This window comes from Mirounga leonina, unplaced genomic scaffold (assembly GCF_011800145.1).
Source record: "Mirounga leonina isolate KUSES-001 unplaced genomic scaffold, KU_Mleo_1.0 Mir_114, whole genome shotgun sequence".
Classification (NCBI taxonomy): domain Eukaryota; kingdom Metazoa; phylum Chordata; class Mammalia; order Carnivora; family Phocidae; genus Mirounga; species Mirounga leonina.
In genome coordinates, this window is record NW_023270265.1 from 6,914,863 (window position 1) to 6,931,547 (window position 16,685).

Here is a 16,685-nt window from a genome sequence, read left to right on the forward strand (position 1 = left end):
ACGAAAGGGTGGCCTGCTGTGGAGTGCTTTTTGGGCCGGATGGGGATTCCTGTAACCCCATGTGACCCCAGCTCTGTGTGTGCGTGTGTGCGTGCATGTGTGTATATGTCTGCATGTGTTCATGTGTGTGTGTGCACATGTGTGTGTGTGCATAGTCTCTCAAGAGTCACAGGCTCTCTCATACTCATTTAATTTAATCCTCCCAAGTATCATGTAGGCAAACCAAACCCATCTTCCAGCTAGAAAAGACCCAGCTCAGAAAGGGCAGTGGACTAGCCTGGATCACACAGGAGACTAGAGCGGAGTCAAGACTAGGCCCACCCTGGCCCTCAGCTGCCCCGCGCGCACCCCCCCCCCCCCCACAGCTCCTCCTTGCCTGGCCTCCCCCCGCCCGCCCGCCCTGCTCATCCTCCCACCCATGGGGGTGGAGCAGCAGAAGTGACTGGGCCATCACAGACCTCCACAACGGCCCAAGTGCTGGGTCCCAGGGTCCAGTGGCATGTGCCAAGCCACCATGCCAGCTCCCAGGGAAGGCTCTGCAGGGCAAGATGGGAGGAAGAGGGCATGTGTCCCTTTTCTGCTCAGCCGTCACAGTGCCCCCTGGAGCCGGGTCTGGAGGGGATGGTGTGAGCCGGGCCTGGAGTATGGCAGCCCTGGGTCAGGGTGTAGAGAAGCTGGCAGCATCTTCCTGATGAGTCAGCCACCCGTGGGGTGACTCCAACCAGACCCAAACCTGGCCCCCCATTATCTGCACTGGAGGGAACTGGAGTGAATGTCTGTGTGCCAGGAACGGGGCCCAGGGACCCCTAATGGGTTTGAAGATTTGAGGGAACACAGTGGAGCTCTGGAATCAGGTTGCCCGTGTTGGGGTCTGAGCCCAAGTCACATAACCTCTCTGAGCCTTGCTCCACATGAGACAATCATAAAGCATTTAGTGCAGAACGATGAGGTGAACAATGTGGGTTCAATAGATGTCTGCTGGTCTCCCCCTTCTCGGTTCTGCAGGTGCTACGGGCCCTGCTCCTCGCCATCTGACCAGTGAGGACTGGATGTGAGGGCTGACATGCGGTGGGACCCCCGGAGTGGGAAAGTCACCTGTCCCTTCTGGGGCTTTCTCAGGCCTGGGATGGCTCAGGAGCCAGCATTTCTGACGAGCAGGACCGGGCCACGAGGTCAGCGGCCACTCCCTGGGCTGAGCTGGCCAGCTCAGCTGGGCCCATTTCAGGAGCAGGGAGCATGAGGGAGCCAAGGCTGGGGGAAGGCCTGCCTGTTCTTGGGAATTCACAGCATGTCTGCCTGTCACAAGTACCTCGATAGGGAAGATTTGTGGGTGAGATTTGCAATTCTGTTTTCTCTGAGGGTTATAAATCAGCTGCATGCACACCCTGGCTACAGCGTGGGCCTGAGGCACACACATGCGCACGCTCACACACACACGCAGAAATGCAGTCTGGGTCCTGCCCGCCATTCCCTGGGCTGGGAGAAGGAGCTCTCCAGGGAGCTGAGCTTTAGGAAGGGAAAATCGCAGGTCCCCAACTGCTGCCTAGCCTTACAGGATCCCAGAACCATCCAGAATCAAACACTCAAGGCTGGGAGTCAGGATGTCCAGTGGTTGGAGAAACAGCACATCGTGTGGGTTACTAGTATAAGCTCAAGAGTCTGCCTGGCTGGGTCCTGACCTTGGCCTAGGCCTTATAGCCATGTTGCTTACAGAGCTCTGTGCCTCAGTTTCCACATCAGTGAAATAGAACCAATTATAGCATGTACTTCATAGGATGGCTGAGGAATAAAATAAGTTAGTATGTGTAGAGTGCTTTAAATACAAGAGGCACATCACATAAGCTCATGCAGGCTTGGCTATTCATCACCATCATCATCATCATTAATTAAGAGATATCTGTATTTTGGCATCAGACTAGGTTTTGAATCCCTGCCTTCCCTCTTGCTAACTGTGTGAACTCAGGCAAGCTACTGAGCCCCCCCGTCCCTCATCGATGAAAGGGACCATGACTCCCTACTTCGTGGGGCTGCCCTGGGCATAAGGGAGATGGAGCTTATGAAGGACATGATATCAGGCCCTCAGGTCATGTCTGCATGCTGGTTCGGAACCTCCAGGTGGCTCTGCTCCTTGGCCCGTCTTCCTGGGGAATGTGTAGAGGCAGAGGGAGGCTGAGGTGAGGGGAGTGGAGGAGTGAGTTCTGGAACCTCTGTCTCCCTTCTACCAGCAACAGGGGAGTCAGTCTCCAGGCGGGTCCACTCTCCTGTCCCTGCCCCTGGCATAAGAACAGGCTTGGGGACTGGCAGGTATGGCTCCCGGCTCTCACTTACTGGGTGGCCTTGGGCAGGTCACTTGACCCCTCAGTCCCCTCCAGCGAGGAGTAACTCTGCCTGCTTCACTGGGCACGTAGAAGGCGAATTAAATGAGATAATGTGTGTGGAGCACTTAGCACAGCACCTGGCGGCCAGATAAGTCCTGAGAAGCCAAGGCCCCTGGCTGCCTCCTCTCCTTCCTCCCACCTGCCCCCCATTCCCTCCCACACCTGGTGCACCGAGGGCATCTTCCCCGGCCAGGTGTTTAAATGTTCCTCTCTGGGAAGATGGGCCCTCAAATCCAGGAGGTACCTGGGGAGCCACTTGAGAGACCCTGGGTGGAGGGAGAGGAGCTCAGAAATTTGGACCTGCTCTCTTCTGATGCAGTTCCCCCATGCCAGCCGCATGAGGCCGAAGCGTGCCGGACAGGAGGCTCGGCCTTGCCGGTCCCTTGGCCGTCCACCCTAGAGCCTTCACTGCTCCCTCGGGGTCCTCGGGTGCCGTCACACGCAGGCTCGTGTCCAAGTTGTTTCTGGCATCTTTACCTGCTCCGTCCTAAAGCCCTAGGAGGCAGTGATCTGAGGATGAGTAGCTGTGTGCTCAAGAGTGGAGGGAAGAGAAGGGGACTGGGGCCCGCTGTTTGCACCTCTCCCCCCACCCCCAGCTCGCAGCCCAGGCGAGCCGGACAGTGAGGCCTTGGCCGTGGGTAATTGTCGGGAGCATCCCAGGCCAAGCCTTGGTCTCCGGGCAGAACTTTGGAGGCTGGACTTCTCCGTTGCTAGGGAAACCAGTGTGTTCCCTGGAAGGGAAACCACAGTGCTTTGGCTGTTAAGACACCCGCCCTCCCCCCTCCCCAAAAATGAGTTCCCTCCAAAACTGATTCCCCCAAAACTGTCGAGTCGGCAGCATCCCGTCTCCTCCCGGAGCCTGCTGAAATGATAGAAAATGAAATCTGCCCCTGACCTTGTGCTTTTCACCTCTTTTTTAAACATTCCACTGTAGCACAAGGACATGTTTTGTTTTTTCTTATTTATCTTCCTCCCATGCCAGCTGGGGCTCTGAGCCCTTCTCTCCTCTTGGTGACTGGAGCCAGAAGGGGAAGGACTACCACATTTTTTTTGTTGTTGTTCAGCTGTCAGCAGAAATAAAACAAGCAGGTTTATATTTGGAAAGCAGAGGGTCTCAGCCACCAGATCGCTATGTCCGGGATAGGTCACAGCCTTCCTGTCCCCTCACGGCTTGAAATTTGATCTGCAGATTTGGTGGTGGGGGGGAGCGGTTTGCAGCAGGCCTGGCTTTCCTCACATTGACTTTTAAATGGCATTGGAGGGTCATGGGTGGTTCCTCAGTGGCTGACAACTCGGGGCCCAGGCCAAGATGGTTCTTCTTAGAAAAGAGCCCTCTGGGAGGACCTAGAGCGGTCAGGTCGGGGCAGGGTCTGGAGAGCCCCCATTTCCTTCCCATCCATCTTCCGACCCTGTGCAGGGAGGCATGGAGCCCTCACCCAGCTGCACCCGCGAGGCACCGAGGTCTCAGAGAGTCTGGAGATTGTCTAGGAGTGCAGTCCAGACTCCCGGCCAGGCCGCAGTGACCCCGTGCATCAGCTTATTAGGAGACAAAGCCGACACAGGGAAGGAGGGAGAGAGAAAGGGGGCCAGTGTTCACTTTCAAGAGCCCTGAATGCTTTGGGGGATACGGTAGAGAAGGCAAACGATGTGAAGGGACCTTGCTCCAAATCCCAGACACCCCCCCCCAGCCCCTCTTGGGCCTGGGTCTCCTCCCTCTGCACCCCTGCCTCGGACCCGCCTCCTCCCAGGGCCCCTCGTAGGCCTGGCCCCCTGTCTCTGCTCTCAGGGCCACTTTGTTTTGGTGATCCAAGCAGTTAATTTCCACCTAGAAGTGACTCTCTGTTCCGTAAGTAATTTTAAACAAATTCTCTTCCTGTCCTTGCACTTCTGTGGGGTGGGGGAGAAAAACAGGAGCCTGCTAGGTTTTCCACTATCCTTTCCTCGGCCAAGGAGGGTCTACAGGCAGCACTCGGGGGCCGGGGGCCTCTGTCCCTGAGATCAGCCTCACGGGGCCCAAGACCTGGCCCCAGGTCAAGCATGTGGGTCCCGAGGAGCCATTTTGATGTGGTGTCGAGTCCTCTTCCACCCCATGCTGGATTTTCAACAGGTCTTTCTTGGTGACTCCTGAAACCCTCTGTCAGATCTTGCTATTAGCATGAGGCTCTAAGAGTGTAGAGTAAACTAATGAATTACAGCATGATTACACAGCACATAATTAACTTTGTAATTAATATGCAACTGCCACTTAAGCTAAAACACTGCTTACAGAGACGTACAGCAATAGCAAATCACAGGTCAGAAATAGCACTTTGGAATTTTCAAAAGAATGAGAGTAAGCAGGGAATCACTTAAGGCAGCAGGGCGAGTTAATTAAAAAGCAGATGAATTGTGAGCGGACGTCCTGCTTCATCTCAGTACCCTGTCCCTTAAGAAAGACCCGGATGCCACCCTTTCAGACTGGCCAGGGTCTGGTCAGAAAGAGACTGTGCATGTGGTTGTTTTTCCAAAATAAGACAGGCCTTCCCTGCCCCATCCTAGCTACCCTCAGCCTTAGCCCTCTGCCCAGTCCCTGCGGGGAGCCAAGCCCCCAGCCCTTGGGGCCTTGCTCCACCCGTCCTCCTCCAGAGAGCTTGTGGGATGCCCCCAGCCCAGCCCTGAGCCTTCCATTGTCCAGCCCCCCTGGTGGGTGCTCCCAGCAGTTCGTGGGCCTTCGCCTGGATTCTGGGTTTCTAGAATGCAAGGATGTCATCTCACTTTTTTTTTTTTTTTGAAAGAGAGATTGGGAGAGAGTGAGCACCAGCAGGGGAAGGCAGAGGGAGAAGCAGACCCCCCACTGAGCAGGGAGCCTGATGTAGGGCTCGATCCCAGGACCCTGGGATCATGACCTGAGCCGAAGGCAAACGCTTAACCGACTGAGCCACCCAGGCACCCCTCATTTTTTTTTTTTTAATCCTTACTTCCCCCAGCCTCCTGCCAGAGCATTAAACCTAGAAAATGCCTTAGGAATCATCTCATCCTCCCGCATTTTGCCAAGGTCAGGCAGTCCAAGGACTGAGTGCTGTGGTCACACAGTGGCGTTGGGCCCACGCCTGGTGGGAATCCCTCCCCTGTCCTCTGTTCTAGCTCCGCATCAGGCCGGGGAGGCCTTTGAAGTGTGTCAAACCCAGGTTTCCGTCCCAGCAACTCCACTGCCCTGCTGTGTTAGGCAAGTTACATAACCTCTCTGGGCCTCTGTTTCCTCATCTGTAAAGTCTGAGCAGTGATGCCCAGCTCCTTGGGTCAGTGTGAGGAGTAAGTGAAGTAATGTGTGTGAAAGGGCCAGGTGCATGCTGAGTGCCCTCAGCTACCCTTGGAGGTTTAGGGGCGCTTGGGGAAGCATGTGACACCTCAATCAGCCCCATCCTTCAGGGGCTGAGAAAACAGGCCCAGAGAGGCCGACTGCATGTTCACGGCACAGGAGCCCCCTGAGAACGGACCTCTTGCCCACGTGGCCCTCTTGGGCTGGGGACAGCTCGTGCAAGCTAGCACGGGGCAGCACCTGGGGATGACTGACCTGAAGGCCTCTTCCAGGGCCGCCTGGGGCCTGCCCATCTGCAAAGCCCCAGGATGGTGCACAGGGAGCCTGGTTTAGGGGTTGGCTGCTGGGCTTCGAGGTCTGATGGGTGTGGGTTCAGATCCCAGCTCTGTACTTTTGTCATCCTGGGTGAGTTCCTTCATCATTTTCTGTAGTCCTTTTCCCATCTGTAGATAGCGCTCATCACTCTACCTTCGGTTATATTGTTACCATGATAATTCACATAAAACGCCAAATGTGCTCCCTGACACACAGCAGATACTTAATGCTACCCCTTTTGTTCTCATTATTATTCACAACTACCAACAGAGGTTGCCGAGTGGCTGCCCCAGGCTCCCCACCCCCACGGCCTCAGAGGGTGAATGAACTCTGGCCTTCTTGGCCACCTTGGCCCATGCCCTCCCTTGGCAGTTCTTGGCTTGGGTGGGGCAGAGGAGGAACCAGTCTCTGCCTCAGGCAGCTCATGTGACCTTCCAGCTCTGGCCTTTGCCCTGGCCTGGGCAGCTCTCCTGACCTGGGCCAGCCTTGCTGGGGGCGAGAGAGCTGAGGGGACCCCTCTCCCGGGGGAGCAGGCTCCAGGCCGGTTGGGTGTATCGCGCTGGCCATGATACTGAATTCAGAATCCAGGGCCCCAGTCGTCAGGGGTGGTGGGTTTCATATCTTGACACAGGTGTCCTGTGGCTTCTCGTCCCACAGACACTTCTGTTTCTGGTCCCCCTCCCTCAGCCCTCCAGCCCGCCTGTCTTCCTCTCTCTTCTCTTCCTGCGGCCTGGCCTCTACCCTACAGCCACCCTCCCTTAGGTCCGAATTTCTCAAAGCCAGTTCCTGGGAAAACAAGTTCTGTGGAATTTTAAAATGTGTTTAGTGAAAAAAAAAGTGGTTTGCAATATAGTAACTTCGGGAAAAACCAGGTTCTCCGAGCCCTCGCAGAGGAGAGTGCCTTCATGATCTCCCGGGGAGGGTAGAATACACAGCTTGCCTCCAGCTAATCAGACCAGAGAGTCGTTTGTTTGGGGGTGATCCCAAGGGCCCGGTTTCTGAGGAACAGACCTCAGGCAGCCTCATCCCAGGTGCACAGGGCCCCACCCTCTTTTTGCCCAGAATAGGTAGTGTTTTCCCTCTGGCCTCCCTGCCTCCATCCGTGACACTGCCCGCCTGGACAGACTTCACGTGGGTGTCCAGGCTGCTGCCCGGGAGGAACAGAGCTCAGCTCACATGTTGTGAAGCGCCAACCTGATCCCTCCTTCCATCTGGAACTTTCCACAACTCGCCTTTGCCACTTGGACAGAGCCCTTCAGCTCCTCACCCTGGCATTCTGATCGGTGGGCATGGGGCTACCTCAGCCACCCACGTCCTTAGAGGCCCAGCCTTGAGCCCACGGGGTGGTTCCCAGGGTTGCCTGTGTGAGAGCAAGCAGAGTGAGCAGCCCCTCAGCACCCCTTCATCCAGAGCACAGCCCCTTTTGTTGTTGCAAAAACTGAACTTCCACCTAAAATGTTGCTGCAACTAGATTTAAAACGAGACTTAAAAACGAGATTTTTTTGAATACATTAAAAAAAAAAAAAAGGATGAAGATCTTCAGTGTCTAGGGCGGTGGCATTTACCACCAAGCCCCCCACCCGCCCCCCACCCTCCAGCAAGCACCGGCTCCTCTCTGGCCCTGGTTTCCTCCTGCCTGTGATGGAGACAGATGATAAGACCCACCTGGGCCTTGCGTAGAGCCAACAACGCTCTCGTGTGCTCGGGCTTCCTATTCCCTAACTCAGTGAACAAAGCAGGCACTGTTATGACTGCTTCCGTTTTACAGATGGGGAGCCTGAGGCACGCAGAGAGTAGCGTTTTGCCCTAGGTCACAGAAGCTAGCAAGCGGCAGAGCCAGAATTTGAACCCAGGCAGCCTGGTGATCTTGATCACTAAGCTCTCCTGCCTGTGTAAGATGGGGTGATACAGGGCCAACTGAGGCTCCGACGCGGTGCTTTGTAAACTGTGGAGTGCCTTGAACAGCCAGAGTGTACGTCAGCATGCGGCTTCGGAACACCCGGTGTGAACTTTGTCTCTTAGCCGACATTCGGGAAATACGCTTTCAGGTTCCCTGTGGGATGCCTGGTTTGTGCCTGGAGGGTTCCAGGGATGAGGCCCCTCCTCCCTGCCTGGGACGGGGGTGGCCCAGTCCCTGAGTAGCCTCACACGCAGCAACTCCCTGAGTGCAGATCAGATGACAGGCACCAGACCCAGCCGACTCAGCCCCTGCTCTCCGGCCTTCCGGAGGCGCGCGCCCTTGAGGGGTCAGTGTGTCAGCCTTAGCCCAGCTGGGATGCTGAGAATCTCTGCATGGAGCATGGGGACCTCGCAGTCATCCTGCAGGGAAGCCACAGGCGCTGGCAGCGGGAGAGGGGCCCCTGCTCCCCCAGCAGGCCCCGGGGTAAGCTCTCCACGGCCACAGGGAGTGCCTAGACACAGGGAGGGGCAGAGAGAGAGTGGGGTTCAGGGCGGCTAGGGCTCCTGAGGCCTGGGTGTGAGCCCTGGCCCCACCTCTGACCCAGAGTAGGGTCTTCAAGGCTCTACTTCAACTCCACCCCCACCCCTACCCCTGCCGTGGGCCTCAGTTTCCTCATCTGTAAATGTTAGGATAGGCCTGAGCAGATGCGAGGATCCCTTCTAGATCTAAGGCATGAGGACTGTTTGGGTTTTTTTTAATCATCTATCACCCTTAGTGCAAATAAATATCTGCTTTCTGATTCCTTTGTTTCCCTCCCTAACTTTTTATTTCTTGAGATGTTTAAAAAAAAAAAAAAAAATCTGACCACTCACAGCAACTAGCTAAAGGAGCCCAGGCTCGGGAGGAACTACCATGGTGGGTCGGCCACACTTCCCTGTGTGACTGGGTAGAAATCGCCCATCCCTTCTGAGCCTTCATTTTTTCGTCGGCAAAATGGTTCACAAGCTGCTGTGAAGCTATGGTGTGGGGTTGCTTGAGACATGGTTGGCTCACCTGAGTGGTCCGTATGTGGCCTCTCAGCTCAGAAAGAGCCTGGCTCTGACTTCCAGTTTAGGGGAAACAGTACAAAGTCAGAAGTTGAGAAATCTGAGTGCAGATTTCTGCTCATGCCTTGATGGGGTGGTGACCCCAGACTAAGCCCTCCCTTGGCTAGGCCTCTCTGTTCATTCTCCTTTCAAAGATGGGGCTGCCCAGAAGTTGTCTCCTCCTGTGTCAGTACCAGGTGGTTGAGAATGGCTGGCACAAGGGCGTGTGGAGGATTGGCGGGCCATGCCTGGGTTCAGTGGGAAGAGTCCAGTGACTGATTAGCTGTGCCTGCCGGGGATATGGGGGGTGGGGGTGACTTCTCACAACGCCATCCCTGCCCCCTAGGTGGCCCTTAATGGCTCATCTAGTTCTGTCTGGCTCTCCCTTGGACGTGCCCGTCTGGAGCTCCTGCAGAATGCCAGGCAGGTGGTTTTGGAGCGTTGAGGAGCTTGGGTAGAGAGAGGGCGGTGGAGAACACCTCTGTGCCTCTAGAGGACTCCACCTGGTGATCAGGGGGTCCTGGCTCCATCTCCAGCTTCATCTCACCCCCTGTCCTCCAGGGGTCCTCAGAGAACTGTCCCCATGCTTCCCCATCTGAGCCTTCGGAATTGCCGGCACGAGCCTCAAGACGGAGCAGGTAAAGGCCACTGCCTGAGTGCCACTGTCCTGGGGCAAGCTTGTGACCCAGGCCCGGCCCGGCGCCGCCCCAGGCACGACTCCCTGTCTCTGCACTGTCCTCAGCCCTCCTCAGGCACCTTCCTCACGCCAGGGGAGGAAGCGTCTAGTTGAGGAAGGCCGGCCGCGTTGCCGCGGAGAGCGTGATGGGGAGTGTGAGCAGACGAGGGTCCCAGTCCTGGCACTGTCAGCTTCTCAGGAGCAGGGCCTCGAGCAGGCCGGCCAGTGTCCTCACCTGTAGTACCGTCCTGATAACTGGGACACCTCGGCGGGTGTGGGATCCTGAGGAGCGAGGGGGTGGTGAGGGAGAGAATCTAACGTCTGCCACATGCAAGCTCAGGACTTGTTTAGGTTCTCTTCCCACTCTGGGGGTGCAAGAAAACCCAGTGACCTTGTCCGGGATGGAAGCTGGCCTTCTTTCCGGCTGGGGAGAGAAGCTGTCAGAGCAAGTTCACTGTGAGGTCATGGATTTGGAGACGGGCGCGGGGGGGGGGGGGGGTTGCGGGCAGGAGGGTTCAGGCGTCATTGCATGCCCCGGAGGGACGAGGCACACCCAAGTGCAGCTGGGATTCCCAGCACCGTGTGGGCTGGGACCGCGGGCCGGCACTCTTGACAGGGCAGCACTGACACATGTTCTCCCAAGGAAGTCATCCCGCCCTCTGGATTAGCATGTGGGTTCCAGAACAGCCTGTCCGGCAGCTCTGCAGGGCCAGCCCTCAGGAAGCCCCCACTCTAAACAGCGAGGGTCTGTCGTGTTGTCCCATTACCCGCCCCCCCGCATTGACAGGGGGTGTTCCTCTAGACCAGGGCGGGTGCTCCGAGATGGGGTCACGGAGAGAAGCGGGCCCCCACCCTTCCAGAAGCCTCGAGTGCCAAGCCAAAGCATCTGCCCCACGCGGCCAGGAGGCTAGAGCCTCGGCACGTCTTGGCATGGGGGCACTCCCTGAGTTGAGGAGGGAGGAACTGGATTTGGAAGAGCTGTTGTCCAGATCAGAATTTCCCTTTTCAGAAGCTGGTCTCCTGAGTGACTTCCCTTTCTCAGCTCCTCCGCCAGGGTTGACAGATGAGAACCCCAGGCTCAGGGAGATAAAGTGGCCTCCCCCAGCCTCTCAGCCAGGAAGGTCTGACTGTCAGGGCCCACCCCCCCGCCATCCGGAGGGGCCTCACACTGGCCCAGGGCAAGGTCCTGCTCCAGCTGCCTGGCCAAGAATGGGGAGCAGCTGGTCCTGGTCAGCTGCCTGGGGCTGCCTCTTCCCTCCCTCTCCCTTCCCATCTCCCATCCCTCTGCCCTTCCCTGACTTCTCTGGGCTAGGGCACAGAGTCACTCTCCTCTGACGGGCTTTGCTCCACCCCTGCCCTCTCGCTCTGCCACCAAGTGGTGTGCCTAGTGCGGGCCACCAAGGAGTGGAGGAGCCACGTGCCGTGTGACCACAGTCCGCTCCTGCCCCTCTCTGAGCTGCTGCTCCTTCACCCCTGAGACGAGGAGGGTGTCAGATTAGATCAGTGCTTCCCTAACCTCCATCACCTTCATCCCATTTATACTATGTTTAAAATGTTTCTCTTTTAAGATTTTAATTATTTATTTGACAGAGAGAGACACAGCGAGAGAGGGGACACAAGCAGGGGGAGTGGGAGAGGGAGAAGCAGGCTCCCCACGGAGCAGGGAGCCCGATGTGGGGCTCGATCCCAGGACCCTGGGACCATGACCTGAGCCGAAGGCAGACACTTAATGACTGAGCCACCCAGGCGTCCCCTAAAATGTTTCTTTAATCCACTTAGGTCTGCCATTGTTCCCCAAGTTAACCTCATCCTAAATAATTATATCCACAGACCCACTTGAAACACTTCACTGTGAAAATGTACACGTTGTGCTCACAGACCCCCTGAAATCCTCCCTCTTCCCCCAACAGTACAGGCATCACCCTTTGGGAAGCTTAGATTGGGTTGATGGGAGTCTCTCCGAGGCCAGAGTTCCTCTGATGGGGGCCAGGGCATTGGGTTTTCAGCTCTTGCCACTGGGGCTCGCGTGTATGCCCAGCGATGGACGTCCATCCACCCATCTAATAAGCATTGCTGAGCACCTGCTAGGGACCAGGCCCCCGGGCTGGGGGCTGGGACTCCATAACCAGAAAACAGCCCAGTTGATGGGGGAGACAGATACAAAGACATACTACTGGTTTAGTACCACCAAAGTGGTGCATGACACTGGGGCACAGGAATGGAAGTGAGTAGCTGTGCTGGGGGAAACCTGCAAAGAGGGTGATGGCTGTCCCAGGCCTTGATAGATGAAGGGGGCCAGGAATTCCGGGCTGAGGGACAGAGGCCAAGACATGGAGGTATGATCTCCAGAGCATGGTCCAGGATGCAGGGAGCAGCCCCATGTGGAGGACACAGGGTGTGGCTGAAGTAGTGGGGAGGCGGCGGCCAGGCCAAGGAGGACCTCAGCTGACACCGTCAGATGCAAGGTTGGCAGGTCACTGCTGAACCCCGGGCCCATGACATCTGCCTCTGTTGGAGTCTGAGAGCTGGTAAAGGAGCTGGCCGGGATGCATCCACTGGACCCCCAGGCTCTCCCACCAGGCTGAGCAGTGGGTAGGTCCCAAACTCGCTCGCCCTGGCGATGTCTTGGAACGCAGCCTCTGCTCTGTGGGCTGTAGGTAAGCCCCCCCCGCCCCGCCCCTGCTGCCAGCACCGCTCACCCCGGGGGATCTGAGCTGCAGATGTGCGTGGTGATGGAATCATTTCTGCACATCACCGCTCACACAGCTCCCCTGGGGACCCCGCCGCTTGCCTGTGTGAGCTGTCAGGAGCTGTGTGTGCTCAAGTGCATCTGTGCCTGCCCTTGAGTGTGTGTGTGTGTACCTGCACTTAGGTGTGCAAAAGGGCGCCTATGTATGTGAGCGTGCACACATATCTACAAATGCCTCTCCCCTGGGTGCGTGTGAGCCAAGATTACTGGTGAGCTTGTTGGCCTCAAACGTGAGAAATAAAACATGCTGATGTTAGTACAGCTGATGTTGGCCCACCACCCTAAGGAGCTGCCTCCAGGGCCCCAGCACCCCACGTTTCCGTGGGGCAGCTAAGAGCACCCTGCTCCCCATTTCCAGGGAGGAGCCTGCCAAGGGCCATGACGCTGTCAGGGAGTCAGCCAGATGGGTGCCAGTCCCACTCGGCCCTTGTCTCCCTCCATGCCCCCCTCTCTCCACCTCTGCCCCCCACCCCGTCCTGCCACACAGGGCATGGGACCAGGTGGCCCCCGGCATCCTTCCGGTTCTCAACATTCTAACTCGGAGCAGCCCTCCGTGTGGAAAGGGCAGCTAACTTCTCTTGGAAGTGCCTTCTGTGCTAGGTACCACCAAGAGTCAACTCGGCCAGTGCTCTGCTAGGTGGCGAGGAGTGTGGAACAGGAGCTCGGCCCTTCCAGACGTCCCTGGGTCAGAAGACCACAGGGACTCAGGTGTCATAGCAGAGAACACATACATGCGGCGTGAAGCCACGCTGAGCCTGGGGGTGAGGTGAGGAGGAGTGTGTGCCATCTTAGGCTCCCCCGGACCAGGGACTCTCCCTCCCACAGTTTCCAGGGCGGCCTTGGGACAGTCAAGCATTCTACACTTGTTTGAGATAGAGTGTTCCAAAGAGCTGGAGTTCCTGACACAGGGATCCTAAGATGTTGGGAGTTCGAAGGGCTGCCCAAGGCGGCCTTGTTTTCCAGGCAGGGAAACTGAGGCCTGGAGAAAGGTATCAGAGCAGAGGCCCCCCCAGACTCCCCAAGCAGTTTCCCTGCCTGGAAAACAAGGCCGCCCCAACCAGGGGGGTGGGGCGGGGGCTTGACTGCTTGAGCCCACTCGCCATTCAGAGACAGGCATTCAGGCGGCCGGGAAGGGTTGAGGCCTTGCGTGCACCCAGAGCCAGGCCGTCAGCCGTCTCCAGCTGGGAGGGAACCCAGCCATCCGTGGGCACTGGACCTGCCGCCACGGAGGATTTGTAGCTACTTGTAAAGGCTTGAAGAAGCCCAAGGTCTGAGGAGGGAGGCAGCCCTCCAGCCAAGCCGTGCTCCCACGGCCGAGGGCGACCTCTGCTGGCTGCCGAGCATGCGCCACCTCCCCGCGTGGCCCGCTTGCATGGAGTCCCGTGGCCCTGGCAGGGCCTTGGAAGTGGATGAGTTTGGACAGGTTGGATGGAGCAAGGGGACATCTCTTTGGGCCCAGACACAGCCTTTGAGTGAGGACTTCCAGGAGGCTGAACACCAGTCTTGGAGGAGTGAAAAGAAAAACACAGGAATGGTTAGAAAGGCAGTGGGTTTGAATCTCAGCCCAGCCCCTTCCTGGCCGTGTGACCCTGAACAAGTTGCTTCACCTCTCTGAGCCTTTTAGGATTCAGGAAATTGGCAATGCCTGGGATCAGGCCTGCTGCCTAAACATGGCAGGGACAGGACAAATGCAAGATTCCAGACTGCCCCACAATGAGCTGCCTCTCCTAACTCCTTCAGCCCACCCTTCCCCTCTCCACGCCCAGCACCCTTAGCCTTCCAGGCCTTCACCCTTTTTCTTTGTGGGCTGGAGCTGCCAGCCCCATCCATTCCTGGTATTAATAACCAAAAATTTCCACTGATCTCGGGAGTTTAAAAACATCATCTCACCTGTGAGTGTCTCCTTAATCAGATGGACATTTTGTTCTTCTATAGATTAAGACATATAGGACACACAGTTGTCCCTGTGATCTGTGATATCTTTCCTACTAGCTTCCTTGCCAGTGTTCTGGGCCCAGACGAGGGGGCATTGAGCAGAAAGAACAGCCTCTGGGTGCCAAGGTGGCTGCCTACGTGGGCCTAGGCTCTTGATGCCCGCTTAGGGCTTCCCAGCGTGGGCTGAGTGCCCCCTCAGGCTCCAGAAACGATCTGTCAGCCATCCAGCAAACATTTATCAAGGCCCCACTAGGGCTCTGACCCTAGATAAAAATGCTGTGTCCATCCTGGGAAAAGTCTACCTAGAGATAAGAGTCTTGTGAGGCCGCCTAATCCCCACTCACCATCCTGCTCTACAAATGGGGAATCCAGGGCCTAGAAAGCCAGAGAAGTCTGCTTAAAACCTCTCTGTTTGGGGCACTTAGGTACTCACTGCGGAGAAGGAGGGCCCTAAAGAGAGAGCCCCACAGTGCTGGTTTCCAGCCCTCTGGGTACTTAGCTTCATCAACAGCGCCCCCTGCTGGCCGGCTGGGCACCATGGTTTGTCCCTGGCCCCAGGAGCCCTCTAGGAGTGAGCGCTGGCTGGGACTCTGTACACGTAAACCCAGGAGGAGAAACTCAGCCCCTGCCTGGGGGACCTAGAAGGGTAGCAAGGGGAGCGACACTTCTACCGTGACACATGCCTACCACACCACAGCAATCTTCAGTGGGGACCCCTGGCCCCTCCCCACTAGCTGCACCGAAGTTTAGGTTGTGATGGGAAAGCCAGGATTCTAGAGCTGGCTGCTACTAAAACCTCTGAGCCTCAGTTTCCTCATTTGTAAAGTGGGAATATAGTAACGATGTCTCTATGCCCAGTGCCTGGACCAGCACCTGACTTACAGGAGAAGCTCAACGAATAGTCACTACTGGGTCACATAGAGTGAATACTGGCTTGGACCATGGACCATATCTCCATGGCTCATAGATCTGGCATAGGACCCCGCACCGTATAGATATTGTAAAGTATTTACCGGGTGAGTTGGAAGCATGCATGTGTGGGCAGGTGGAGACTAGAGGTGTTTGGATGGATGCATGGATAGGTGGATGGATAGACAGATGGACAGGCAGGCATTTAGATGAATAAATGATGGATGGAGAAGTTGACTACTTGGGTGTATAAACATGTGATCAGCGGGGTCAATAGAGGGATGTTGGAGGGCAGAAAAAAATAAATGTGGGGCACTACCCCTACTTTTACCTTTTTGTGGGAGAACTCCAAGGTAGAGTGAACCCGGAAAGCATTTATCAAAAGTACAAATGCCCAAATGACCCAGAAACTCCACTTCTAAGAATATGCTCTCTAGATTAATTCACACGTGGATGATGTGGCCAATATAAAAAGGTGCTCTTGCAATCCTGTTTGCAGTATGAATTTGGAGACGGCTTCAGGCTTCATCACTCTGTCTGGAGCATGAGCCCTCTGAGCAGAAGGGCCTCAGGCCTTAGAGCAGGGCCTAGCAGGGGTGGACATTCAGAATTTGGTTGGATCAATGATTCATCAGTGCCTAGGAATACTGTGCAGCTATTAAAAAATGAAAAGGCTCTTTATATCTTGATGTGGAATAAACTTTGAGATATGATTAAGAGGAGAAAAGCAAGGTCCAAGTAGTGTGTATTAGAATGCTATCATTTTATGTGGTTTGTTTTTTTTTAAGGGGTGACAGGGGATGGTACCCATAGATCTTTGCTTCTCTAAGATGAGACCCTCAGGAGACTGGTGACCCTGGTCCTCCCAGGAAGGCCATCTGGGGGCTGGGGACAAGGCCAGCACATCACTGGACTTTGATTTTTGAACCACGCAAATGAGTTGCCTTTTCAATACAAATGGGACGATAGGAAGTGCTTTCAAGGAGCTGGGTAGTAAAGAGCTCCTTGGAAGTACAACCAGGCCTTTCTTCCCAAGATTGGGCCAGGCATGCTCTGCTGGTAGTTCCCTCAGCCAGGGTGTTCGCGCGGGGGGCAAAGAGCCAGGACATGGACTCAGACAGGCTCCTACTAGCGGTGGGGACTTGGCTGCTGTCAGATCTCAGACCTCAGTTTCCTTGTCTGTAAAATGGAGGTAATTCTAGTCTTACAGAGTGGGCGTGAAAAGTAAAGGAGAGAATACAGAAAGTGCCTGGTAAATGGGACCTTTGGTGACACGGCAGATGAGGGGACTTCCGGAGGGCAGTGCCACAGGAGAGCGGAGAAGGCCGGGGGCCATAGGCCTCTGTCTAGCACCCTGTGTCTGTAGCCTGAAATGCCCACTGGGTTATGGGAGAGCAAACCCAGCGGCCATGGGCAGGCTTCTGCTTTGGCCCAAGGACC

General features: G+C 56.2%; 1 protein-coding gene across 7 annotated transcripts in view; it reads left to right on the forward strand.

Moving 5' to 3' along the window:
• Positions 1 to 16,685, forward strand: part of ZMIZ1 (zinc finger MIZ-type containing 1) — a 234,010-nt gene that overhangs the window by 107,759 nt on the left and 109,566 nt on the right. The window contains exon 1 of one of the 7 annotated variants that reach the window (XM_035022756.1): positions 7,612 to 8,374. The exons of the other annotated variants lie outside the window; for them this stretch is intronic. The gene's annotated coding sequence lies outside the window, so the exon portion shown is untranslated. Of the gene's footprint in view, positions 1 to 7,611; positions 8,375 to 16,685 lie in introns of those variants that run through there. 7 annotated transcript variants of the gene reach the window in all.